This window comes from Heterodontus francisci, chromosome 33 (genome assembly GCF_036365525.1).
Source record: "Heterodontus francisci isolate sHetFra1 chromosome 33, sHetFra1.hap1, whole genome shotgun sequence".
Classification (NCBI taxonomy): Eukaryota; Metazoa; Chordata; class Chondrichthyes; order Heterodontiformes; family Heterodontidae; genus Heterodontus; species Heterodontus francisci.
This window is the reverse complement of record NC_090403.1, coordinates 51,735,033-51,746,571: the sequence shown is the minus strand read 5'-3', so window position 1 is coordinate 51,746,571 and position 11,539 is coordinate 51,735,033.

The following is an 11,539-nucleotide window of genomic DNA, read 5'->3' as shown; positions in this document are numbered from 1 at the left end:
GGATATTTCGCCAATTATCTTAAATCTGTGCCCTCCTGCCAGTGGAAACTGTTTCTCTTTATTTACTCTATCCAAATCCCTCATAATTTTGAACACTTCTATTAAAACTCACCATAACCTTCTTTGCTCTGTGGAGAACAATCTCAGCTGCTGTAGTACCAATGTTAACCAGAAAAGTTAGTTTAATAGAATGTCATATATTTAAGAAAACACTGGGACATAAGGATTTTTTCTTCTTCTAGGTTTGGATTGTAGATCAGTTGACCAAGTTGGGTTTAGAATTTCAAAACTACAAACAGGCCAAAGAAATAATTCACGTCGCTTCCTGCCATCGGTTTGAGCAGGGGAAATGAGTCCACAATTATTCCAAATACCTTGCACACATGGGGATCTTACCTTTTGACATTTCTCCAGTGGAGATGCAGCCAAAGATGGAAATTGACCTTTTAAATTCCAGACGTTTAAGTCTGATTTTTATTTTGAAGCTATGTTTAACTTAATTCAAGTTACAAAAGCGACAATGTAAAAGAGGGATGATAGTGTAACAGCGGCATTAGATAACGAGAGTAACATATGCCAGTTGTAATTTAAGACTTTATCCCTGTATTCCCATAACCTTCCAAATAACCCAATACACAGAGAAGATATAGCCCGCCCGGAACTGGCTCAATACCCAACCCCATCAGAGTCTATGTGTATATATTAATCTGAGTTTATTGATCTGATTTAGGATAACATGGAAGTAGAACACACATAAGGGACATAAACCTCGTAAATAACCCACCGCTTGCGTAGTATATATTACCGTATTCATTAAACACGGTGCCCCTGCTGATTTCGCGAATGCTGATATAATTCATACCTTTAAAGGTCTGTTGGCATTTCTCTGTTAATCATAGGAATAGGCTCCATTATTTTCTGTAGGACATATTTTCTTTGAATTGTGGTGGACGGAGTCACAAAAACATTGCCCTTTTATTGTGTTCAAAATACCTTATTCCGTAAATGGGCTCTTTCTTATAATTGTGAATTAAACGAGCTACTTTTGTTTCCGTGCCTCGCTCGTTTCCTCCAAATTTAATCCTGAAGACTCTGAGCGTCGGGAAATTTGCCAACATCAACGGAGAAGGATCATTTATCTCATTGGGATCTTGCTGTGCGTAAATTTAGCAGCTGCTTTTTTTATATAACAGTGGCTGCACTTCAAATGTAATTCATTTTCAAAGCAATTGGGCCCTGCAGGCAATGTGAAAGACGCTATATAAAATGCAAGTTTTGTTTCGCTGCAAATCTCAAGAGGACAGTTAAGTGTCGCGGCGCAGAAAAACAAATTTCCTTATGTGCCAGGTTCACACAAATAATGCTCCCTTTAGTCAGTTTACTGAGTGCTTTTTCTTGGTTAAAGGAAGAGGTTCAAAACACACAATCAAACAACGGTGGTTGTTGGAGTTCAAATTCAGATCTTTTTATGTGTTCACAGGAGCTGTAAGTGTCTCGGAGAACTTCGTTCCCCAGTATTAAATGTGGGACTTGCATACTTCCCACAAATGGTTAACGGCTTGATTTACGCTCCAGCACATTTGTCCTAAAGGATGGTTAAAAAAAGACTTCGGCGGGTCCAATGATTTGTAAGTGTGTACATTTGGTCTGCAGAGATCTTCCCATTTAATTATTCAGTAGGCGAAGGGCTAAAGTCTCCCAGAATGTGGGAGGGTGGTATAAATTTAATGCTACAGCAGGAAAAGGCTTCAAAGACATGCCAAGGGATTACCGCTTTGAAAGCAATACTGATGCTGAGATTAGTGTCACTGGCGTAAACTGCAAACAGCTGCTATAGTGTCAGCCTAATGTTTAATCATTGATGTTACACTGATGATGTCATGGGACATGTTGCTGTATTTCTGATGCCATTAGCGGGAATTCCTTTGTTGCTTTAAGCTTGTCACAGTAGGGGTATCCCTAGTTGCTATGGTGACAACATCCAATGACATTCCTTGTTGCAGTGAACAAGACGTCATACTAGTACATTCCCTGCTGTTACTGCGATAACGTCATAATAGGTCTTTCCTTGCTATAGGAATTAGGTCATAAAAGGCATTCCTTTTTGCATGGTCATAACAGACAATGTTATCCAACAACGGGATATTCTGTGTTGCCATGATGATGATGTCATAATAGAACACTTCCTGCTGCTGTCAACCGCCGCGCAGTTGGTAACACTCTCGTCTGAGTTTCAAAATTGTAGGTTCTAGTCCCACGCCAGAACTTAAGCACAAATTTCCAGGTGACACTGCAGTTCAGTACTGAGGGAGTGCTGCACTGTTGGAGGTGCTGTATGTTGCATCATACTTTAAACCGAGGTCCCATTGTCCTTCTCAGGTGACACAAAAGACCCCATGGCATGATTTTTTTTTAAAAACAGGAGAGTCACCCTGGTGTCCGGACCAATATCTATCCCTCAATCAACGTTACTAAAACAGATTATCTGGCCATTATCACATTGCTGTTTGTGGGAGCTTGCTGTGCACATATTAGTTGCCACCTGTACTAAGTTACAACAGTGACCTCGCTTCAAAAAGTACTTCATTGGCTGCAAAGTGCTCTGGAACATCTGGTGGTCATGAAAGGTGCTATATAAATGCAAGTCTTTCTTCCTTTATGCTTATGACGTCATAACTGCAAACTATTTACTTGAGTAAATCAGGAAAACCAGAAAGTAGAGATGAAGTGACACCCAATTTGGCTTTTGGAAGTCTGAGATTGAGGAGGAAGTTTAAAACTGAGAACAATAAAGAGATTACATAATTAAGATCCTGGAATACAAGGAGTTGCTTTGACTGTGGAAGTTGTTTTACCCATGATTTTCTTAAATGAACTTTTATTTTGAATATAAACATGGTCATATTTCTTTAAATTTTAACCCGACTTTTTACTTCAGTAAATCTACCTCAAGTCCACCAACTTCCATCATGGGATTGATACATTAGGGCAATTACAGACACAGGTATGAACAAAGCAGTAATGCTGTCATACCAAATAATTGTAAGTATTAAAATATAATAGACTCACAACAAAACAAACAGAGTGGAGATATTCACAGTTAGCTACCATGAATATTCTAATCATCTTTATTTTGTTCAGGAGAGTACCTACTGTATAAATACAAATAAATAAATAAAGCCGTGTTGTACCTTGGATTGTTAGATACCCTGCTTATATTGCCATCTATGAACTGGAGAGCTTTCATTTTCTGATGTGTTTCCAATACACCCTCCACAGACTGCCAACAAAGTAGGGCAGATTTTTTTCCACTGTATTTATATTAGTGCCTTGCAAATGATGACATTTCACGAATGAAAATTTTTTGCCTCTGGACACCCCAAACAACCCAAATTAGGTACATTCAGCTCCAATGCAAACACCAACCCAGGTGCCAATATGGGCAAAGGTAGCTACAGAGCTAAAGCTGCCTGCGGACCAGTCAGAAAATTACTTTGCATCATTACTGCAAATGCTGGAAATCTGAAATAAAAACAGAGAGTGCTGCAAATACTCAGCAGGTCTGGCAGCATCTGTGGAGAGAGAAACAGATTTAATGTTTCAGGTCGATGACCTTTCATCAGAACTCAGAAACTTCTGTTCTGATGAAAGGTCATCGACCTGAAACGTTAACTCTGCTTCTCTCTCCATGGATGCTGCCAGACCTGCTGAGTATTTCCAGCACTCTCTGTTTTTATTACGTTTCACCATTACTGCCCAACATAGACCTTCCCTAACCGTTGACAAAGTAACTAGCCACAGTGAAACCATCGCTAGTTGGGACTTTAAAGAAACTGCACACCCACTGTTGAGTTGATCCATTATAGACGACATTCTGCGGTGTAAATGGCGACTTTCAAAAGCAGTGGAAATCATAGAGTCGTAGAATGGTTGCAGCACAGAAGGAGGCTCTCGGCAAGAGCAACTCAGCTTAACCCACTCACCCGCCCTTTCCCGTAGCCTTGCAAAGTCTTTCTCTTCAGGTGCTTATTCGATTCTTTTTTGAAAGTCATGATTTAATCTGCCTCCGATGCACTCTCAAGCAGATCTGTACCACTCACTGCGTAAAAAGTTTTTTCCTCACGTTACCATTGATTCTTTTGCCAATCACCTTAACTCGGGGTCCTCTGGTTCACGACTATTCTGCCAATGGGAACAGTTTCTCTTTATCTACTCTATCTGGAACCCTCATGATTTTGAACACTTCTATCACAACTCCTCTCAACCTTCTCTTCTCTAAGCAAGACAACCCCGGCCCATATACACCATATCAAGCATATTACCCTCATCAACCCTCTCGTTACTTCATCAAAAAACTCAAGCAAGTTAGTTAAATATGATTTGCCTTTAAAAAAAAATCGGTGCTGGCTTTCTTTAATCTATACTTGTCCAAGTGACTGTTGCTTTTGTCCAGAATTATTGTTTCTAAAAGCTTTTCCACCATCGAGGTTAAACTGACTGGCCCGTAGTTGTTGGACTTATCCTTACAAGATTTTTTGAACTAGGGTTTAACATTTGCAATTCACCAGTCCTCTGGCACCATCTCACTATCTAAGGAGGACTGGAAGGTGAATGCCAGTACCACACAATTTCCACATTAATTTCCCTCTGCTTTCTCAGATGCATCTGATCTGGTCCTGGTGACTTATTAACTTTAAGTACAGCCAGCCTTTCTAATATCTCTTTATCAATTTTTAGCCCACTCAGTACCTCAACTACCTCATCTTTCACTATGATTTTGGCAGGACCTTCTTCCTTGAAAGAGACAGGTACAAAGTACTCATTCAGTACTTCAGCCATGCCCTCTGCCTCCAAATGAAGATCTCCTTGTTTTGGTCCCTTATCAGCCCCCCACCCCTTTTGCTACCCTTTTACTATGTGTATGCCTATTGGATTCCCTTTTATGTTAGCTGCCAGTCTCTTCGCATACTCTCTCTTTGCCTCTCTTATTTCCTTTTTCACTTGCCCTCTGAACTTTCTATATTCAGCATGGTTCTTACTTGTATTATCAACCTGACATCTATTATACGCAGCCCCCCACCCACCCCCACCCCACACCCCCACACTTTCCTGCTTCATTTTACTCTCCATCTCTTTCACCATGTAGAGAGCTCCAGCTTTGGTTGCCCTACCTCTCCCCTTCGTGGGAATGTACCTTGACTGTACGCGAACCATCTCATCTTTAAAGGCAGCCCATTGTTCTGTTGCACCTATGCCTGCCAATGTTTGATTCCAATTCAACTGGGACAGATCCATTCTTATGCCACTGTAATTTTTCCTCCTCCAATTAAGTACTTTTTACTCTCGATTGCTCCTTGTCCTTTTCCATGGCTAACCTATACCTTATAATACAATGATCACTGAAATGGCAATTGAAATTGAAGAAGGTGGGTTTCCTCCGGGTGCTCCGGTTTCCTCCCACAGCCAAAAGACTTGCAGGTTGATAGGTAAATTGGCCATTATAAATTGCCCCTAGTTTAGGTAGGTGGTAGGGGAATATAGGGACAGGTGAGGATGTGGTAGGAATATGGGATTAGTGTAGGATTAGTATAAATGGGTGGTTAATGGTCGGCACAGACTCGGTGGGACGAAGGGCCTGTTTCAGTGCTGTATCTCTAAATCTAAAATCTAAATCTAAACTACTTAAGAATATGATTATTCCATAAAAATGCAACTCAGACTGGTGATCGGTGATGCTCTGCAAAAAAACCAACAAGATCAAACGCAGAGGAGTGTTTTTTTGAAGCCACACTGACAGGCAGACCGCAAAGAGGAACCAACTCTGCCCAACAGAATCTAATTGGCCACAATCTAACCTAAATTATAAATACGAATTCAGTACCAGTGTCATTTCATACTCATTGTTCTTTATCTATCCTGCTCCTGATTTCTGAGACAAATCAAATAGTCATGCCATTCTGCTTATACTGGCTGCACCTAACTTGGTCCTGTGGCTTTTTCTTAAACATAAGACTATAATTTTGGCTGTCAGGGTAAATGGAAGTGTCTGTGCAATGGTACTCTATATTTTAGAGCATGCTAGTGTATCTGGTGTGTGTCTGCCCAGTATAGCCTGACCGGCACATTACCAGTGCCATTAGTTCACCTGAAGACTCAAGTTCCTGTCTGTAAGTATACATGGCCACCATTATGTACCTCATCACATACATTAACAGTGGACAATTCTATTGTTCATCTTGTTACATGGGATCTGACACAATAACTGTGTCAGACTACAGCCGGGTACAAGTGAGAAAGGATGACATTATATTTAGCAATTTCTATTTTTTCACATTTCCATAGCCTATTATTTAGGTGTCAGTTGTGGCTCTGGGTCAGATGTGTGCGTGGGTTCAAGTCCCATTCCAGAGGCTTAATTGCAGAATACCATGCTGATGTTCTTTAAGGTGAGATATTAACAAATTAGGCCCCATTTACTCTCTAAGGTGAAAGCAAAATTCCTGGCACTAACATCACTGAAATAGATTATTTGGTCATGATCACATTGCTATTCATGGGACCTTGATGTGTTCACATTGGCTGTGTGTTTATTACACGATGACAGCTCCTTTATGTCCCTACAATCACAAACCTGCATGAAAGTCCTGGTATAACAGTTTCACTACAATGCCAATTGATTGCAGCTGCAGCCATATTGAAACAAATGTGAATAGTCCACATGTACAGCATGTGTCTGCAGCTTTTCTAGACAGGGTACACTTAAAATAATTAAATTGTAACCTCCAGTGTAATTTTGCTGCCCTCTGTCAATGAATCACTGCTTAAATCATCAACTCCATTTTAAAATTTGTATCCTTATGTTAAAATCCCCCTATGGTCTGGCCCCACTCTTCACTGTAACCTCCTCCAGCCCTAATAGCCTTGGAAAACTCTGCAGTCCTCCAACTCTGGCCACTTGTGTCATAGAGTCATAGAGTTCTACAGCACAGAAACAGGCCCTTCGGCCCATCGTGTGTCCCCTACTTCCTTCACCCGACCGTTGACAGCCTTGCCTTCAACCATCTAGACAATAAGTTCTAGAATTTCCTCTCTAAACCTTTCAGTCTCTTTACCTCCATCTCCCTCTTTAAGGGAATCAAAGGATATGGGAATAAGGTGAGAACGTGGAATTGAAGTAGAAAATCAGCCATGATCTTATTGACTGGCAGAGCCATATGGCCTATCCTGCACCTATTTCTTAAGTTCTTAAGATCCTTCTTAAAAACTACCTCTTGGACCAAGCTTTTTGGTCACCTGTCCTGACGTCTTCTTCATTGGCTCGGTGTCAATTCTTGTCTGATTACTTTCCCTTGACATGACTACATATTAAATACTGCAGCTATAAGAGCAGATCAGTGGCTGGGAATACTGCAGCAAGTAACTCACCTCCTGACTCCCCCATCTATGAGGCACAAGTCAGGAGTGTAATGGAATACTCCCCACTTGCCTGAAAGAGTGTGGCTCCAACAGCACTCAAGAAGCTCAACAGCATCCAGGACAAAGCAGTCTGCTTGATTGGCACCCCATCCACAAACATTCACTCCCTCCACCACCAGTGCACAGTGGCAGCAGTGTGTACCATCTACAAGATGCACAGCAGCAACTCCCCAAGGCTTAATTTCTTCAAAAGCACCTTGCAAACATGCAACCTCTACACCTAGGAGAACAAGGGCAGCAGATGCATGGGTACACCACAAGTCCCCCTCCAGGTCACACACCGTCCTGACTTGGAACTAAATCTTTCACTGTTGCCAGGTCAAAATGTTGGAACTACCTTCCAAACAGCACTGTGGGTGTACCTACACCATATGAACTGCAGCGATTCAAGAAGGTGGCTCACCACCAGCTTCTCAAGGGGAAGTAGAGATGGGCAATAAATGCTGACCTTGCCAGCGATGCTCACATCCCAAGAATGAATTTTTAAAAAATCTGGGGTATTTTCCTACGATAAGGGCTCGACATAAATGTAAGTTGTTGTTTTAGGAGTGTCGGAGTGATAAGGGGAGAAAGGTGTGGATGGGGACACATTATTGATTTGATTTGTTGGTGAATATTTGGTTTACGGGCAGTTAATGATGGCATCTTGAGAGGAACTCATCTGGAGGCATCGCGGCTGATAAGAGTACAGGAGCCGAGTTGGCATCAGGAGAAGTGTAGTCATTAAAACAAAGGTACATTGAACGCTCCCAGAATTTTAACTGAGTATGTTGATTCAGCTCGCTCACAATGTGGGGCTCTGCAACTCCTCAAGTTCCCCGAGATAACATTAGCACTCACTGCTTAACAGAAGTAGCTGAGGGGAGAAGGGCGCTGACGTTGTTTTACTCGTTCGTGTTTTTAAGAAAAGGTTGTGTAAAAGGGTACGGTTGAAAATGTATCTTTCAACCCAGTCCTAATGCATCTTTATCGGGTGGTTATGGAAACGATTAGGTGGAAATGAAACACTAACTGTGTAGGGTATTCACCCTTTATTTAAAAAAAAGATTGCAGGTAATACTTGGGTATCGTGTGACACTCAAAAGAGCGCCAGCTGCACTGGGCTAAAACGACCACACAGATCTCCTCCCAGTCCTACATCAGCCACATTCCCAAAGACGCGGATCTCGTCCGCCTTTGTTATATACGCATGTCATTTTATGGAGCATATGTAAAAGTTTATCTAAAGTAGAATAATCTGTTTGGGAAAACTATCCGTCTGCTTCCAGCGACACGTGTTCGGACGCAGCTGTTCGCCCTGCTTCTTTTAAAGGACTTTAAAAAAAAACCCTCCAGAATGTTAATCACTTTCTTTGCACCAAAGGCGAGGCGCTCTCTGTTTTATGAGGTGCTGCGCTTCTTGAGTTATTGAATTTTTCTGGGTTGTTATTGACGCTGTAGCGTTTTTATAAATGTGTGCAAATACATCTCTCGACTGTTTCCAATAAACATCAAAACTGTTCGGTCCCGTTTTCAACATCATTGACTGAATATTTCCAGGATCATTGCGGATAATTTTCCGAATCTTGTACTTGGTGAATCAATAACAATCGAGAGTAGAATCTGCCAATGAGCAGATTTCACCTGATAAATGTAACAAAGTACCTGGAAGGGCAAAAAAATATGCATGGCTACGGGGGAAGGGCTGCGGAATGGGGCAAAGTGGCTATCTAGGGCAAAGAACCAGCACAGGCCCCATGGGCCGAATGGTCTTTTTCGGAGCTGTATCATTCTATGATTTAATAGTGTGTGTGTGTGTATGTGAGTGACAGACTGAGATGTGGTCACATTTTTTAAAAGCACAAGTGTACATTTCAAACTTGATTTATTATAACATTTCTGCTTATAGTGTGAATTGGATCATTTGGCCTGGTCTGGCCGGCTAATGATTAATAAGCATTCATTCTAAAAGTAATTAAAGAGCAAAGTTACTGCATTTCGTGGAAAGAAATATTACCAAAGACCTAAAGAAATCTCCTTAGAGGGTCAAATACGTTTAGATAGAGAAGAGAGGTAAAAATAATGGAATGAGGCAGAATCGCAATAAAGGGGGAAGACAAAGAACAAACAACATAAAATTATTTTCTATGTCCAGGCATAAAATAGAACAGCGGAGAACAAAATAAACATATTTTTAAAGAGACGTCGAGAAAATGGGAGTGAAGTTGGACCCAAACTCCCTGTAACTCAGAAAAACGCCAAAGGCGACAGGAATACATGGAAATAAGGTCACGGAGCAAACTGCAAAATGCTCCTGGGAAAAAGCTTCAGCGTTCGAATAAAATGGGAAAGGAATCAAAACCAATCCTGTGTGGATTTACATTAGAAGCAAGTTACAAATGTACAGCTCTCTCGCACCTGCAGAGATAATACCCAACTTTTATAATACTTGATTCTGATGCAACTCAACTTTTTAAAGAACTGGACGGAATTTATTACATAAAGCAAGAAACATAAACTCATAATGTTGGAATTCTGAAACACAAAATGTTGCCAATACTCAGTAAGTCAGGCAGCATCTGTGGAGAAAATACATCAGTTTTAGGACCCTCTCTCAAATCCGAAGGGGGGAGGAAGTCATAATTTCATCTTTCAACATTGGTTCAAAGCTGAGCTTCTCTATCAATTCCAATAAAGATTTCCCTGAGCTAAAAGCAACGTTTATAACCGGGAAAATTTGTAAGTGAGATTTTCTGGGAGAACTTATAGATAGATGCACATGTGCACACAATGATATCCTCTCATCCGCACAGTGCGATATTCAGACAAGAATCCCACACACTCCGCCACAGATACACAGACTCACGGTCCATCACACTCACAGAGCACAATCTCACGGGAACAGAATCACACGCAGCCCCGCAAAACGTCAGTCCCCATCCTTACCTAGAATCTCATAGGCCCAAGAATACAATCCGCTAGAAGCAATAACACATGGACAGGACTCCATCGCCTTACACAAATCTTGCGTTTCAAAGCTTTTTAAGTGGAAAATGCATTTCCCTAAACAAGTTTTTTTTCCAGTTTAATAACATGTTTATCTCACATTCTCTTTAGCTCTTGGGACTATAACAAAATCAGTAACAGATTCAATAAAAGTGAGGCTCTCCAAATCGAGTTCTCAGCGGCTCCATCCTGTTGTCTCATCTTTTTTGCACTTTATTCTGATGATCCATTTTACGGTCGATCCCCCTCCCCATCCCGGTCAGTTGCTGCACCTAACAGCCCATGGTTGGCTGCGACTGGGTTTGTGGACCTCAGACTGCTGCCGATTCATAGTAAAAGGATGTCACAAAATCGCTTCCAACTTTCGCGCTGTTATTTGCTGGGACTTCAGCTCGCTCCTCTTTTCAGAAGGCGGAGATTGTATCGTTTGGCTCTTTGTTGGATCGATTTTGAAACTGGGCTCCAAGTGGCCCGGGGTTTCTCTGCTATGCAAAGGGTGGGGGTAGTTATTCCTGCAGTTAACTTTTCGCTTGAAGCCTTTCTATTGATTCCCAGGTGCTTTGTATGTCGATTTATTGTTGGTCGTATTCCAGGAAATTGCAGCTGTCAATCATTTATCCATACGCATTATTTTCCAAATTAAAATAAAAACGTAGTGAACCCTGTAGGTAATTTAACAGCAACGTATCCCAGCACTCACAAGCGTGACCCTACTAGATTAAGGAAACCGGCATTTACCTTCCGAATTTTTTAAAAGGTCAAATCCCAGTTATGTTCAATTTATGATTCGACCCACAAAATGGGATGGTTAGAAAATTAAAACTCAATAGATATTTGTTGCACGTTGTTTGCGGCTCCCGAAATGTCCTTTCATTGAGCTGCCGAGAAACTGCAAACAATCCTTACTTTTGGAAAGTACACTGTTTTTTAAATAAAAATTATATTCCATGCAATACTTCATTGAAGTTTTGCTTAATTTATCCGACAACCACAGCATAGGTCTTATGTCTGTGCAGAAATACCAAGCAATCCAAGCGATTGCGCCGTGATTTACTGTAGTTTTATCGCAGAACAAGCT